Source organism: Morus notabilis, unplaced genomic scaffold (genome assembly GCF_000414095.1).
Source record: "Morus notabilis unplaced genomic scaffold, ASM41409v2 Scaffold72, whole genome shotgun sequence".
Classification (NCBI taxonomy): Eukaryota; Viridiplantae; Streptophyta; class Magnoliopsida; order Rosales; family Moraceae; genus Morus; species Morus notabilis.
The window spans coordinates 358090-360135 of record NW_010367952.1 but is presented as its reverse complement, the minus strand read 5'-3'; positions in this window follow the sequence as shown (position 1 = coordinate 360135).

Below are 2046 nucleotides of genomic sequence, written 5' to 3'. Positions count from 1 at the left end.
GAAGCATGGAGACATGAAACACATCATGCACGTGAGATAACTCAGGCGGTAAGGCCAACCGGTACGCCACCACTCCGACTCGTTGCACGATCGGGAATGGTCCCACATACCTTGGTGCGAGTTTTCCTTTCACACCGAACCGAACAACTCCCTTACGTGGGGAAACCTTCAACAAGACAAAGTCGCCTTCTTGGAATTCCAAAGGCCTACGCCTTCTGTCAGCATAGCTCTTCTGTCGACTTTGAGCTGTCAACAGGCGTTCTCGAATCACAGCTATCTTCTCGTCATTCTCTTGAATGACATCCGGTCCAGTTGTAAGTCTATCCTCCGGTTCCAACCAACAAACAGGTGACCTACACGGACGACCATACAACGCCTCGAACGGTGCCATACCGATACTGGCCTGATAGCTGTTATTGTAAGCGAACTCAGCTAGATGCAGGTATTTCTTCCAGTTTCCACCAAATTCCAGAATATAAGCACGAAGCATATCCTCCAGAATCTGAATGACTCTTTCAGATTGTCCATCTGTCTGAGGATGAAATGCGGTGCTAAAATTCAAATCTGTTCCCATGGCTTCCTGGAAACTCCTCCAATACCTTGCATTAAAACGCGTATCACGATCTGACGTGATAGACAATGGCACTCCGTGTAGCGTCACGATGTGCTCCAGGTACAATTCTGACAGAATTTTCCAAGAATACATGGCACGAAATGGTATGAAGTGCGCGGACTTCGTTAACCTGTCAACCACCACCCAGATGGCATCGTGCTTCAGCTCGGTTCTCGGTAGCCCCATCAGAAAATCTATGGTGATGTGCTCCTATTTCCATCCAGGGACAGGAAGAGGTTGCAACTCTCCCGCTGGCTTCTGGTGCTCAGCTTTAATCCGGAGGCAAGTCACACATTCCGAGACATACTCACGGACGTCTCTTTTCATGCCTCTCCACCAGTACTGTCTTTTCAGGTCCTGGTACATCTTTGTACTCCCCGGATGAATAGCATACGTCGATTTGTGTGCCTCTTGCAGAATCTTCTTCTTTACCTCACCCGCCTTAGGAGCAGCAAGGCGGTTGCGGAAATACAAGGCTCCATCTTCTCGGATTTTCCAATCCTCGAATTGCTCTCCATTCTGGATCCGAATCCAAATCCCTAGGAGGTGGGGATCCTGCCATTGATTCTGCTTAACTTGTTGCACAATGTCTGGTGTAGAGACCAGATTATACACCATAGCCTGGTTATAATCTTCGTAGAACTGAAGAGCATACTCACTCACCACTTCAGTTCTTCTCCAATCTTCCAAAGCTAATGATGCCAGAGTCCCCGTCGACTTCCTGCTAAGGGCATCAGCTATCACATTAGCTCTTCCAGGATGATACTGGAGAGTGAAGTCGTAGTCGTCCATGTACTCCACCCATCTCCTTTGCCTGAGATTCAAGTCTTTCTGAGTAAACAAGTACTTCAGACTTTTATGGTCAGAGAAGACCTGAAACTTTGCTCCATAAAGATAACATCTCCATATTTGCAGAGCAAATATCACTGCTGCCAGCTCCAAATCATGAGTGGGGTAATTCTGTTCATGGGGCTTTAGTTGTCGGGATGCGTAAGCTACAACGCGTCCACCCTGCATCAACACACAGCCCAGCCCACTCCCCGAGGCGTCAGTATATACCTCATGTAGCCCTTCACTGTCAGGAATAGTCAAGACTGGTGCACTTGTCAGTTTGACATTTAATTCCTGAAAAGCTCTTTCACATTCGGTGTTCCATTCGAATCTGATTTCCTTCCTCGTCAACCGAGTTATCGGTGCAGCGATGCTCGAGAAGTCCTTCACAAAACGCCGGTAATAGCCTGCCAGTCCGAGAAAACTGCGAATCTCCGCTACATTCTTCGGCCTTTCCCACTGTAGCACAGTCTCGATCTTAGAAGGATCGACAGAAATTCCTTGTCCAGAAATCACATGCCCAAGGAACTTCACTTCTGTCAGCCAGAAGTCACACTTCTCCTTCTTAGCATACAACTGGTGTTCTCAAAGAGTCTGAAGAA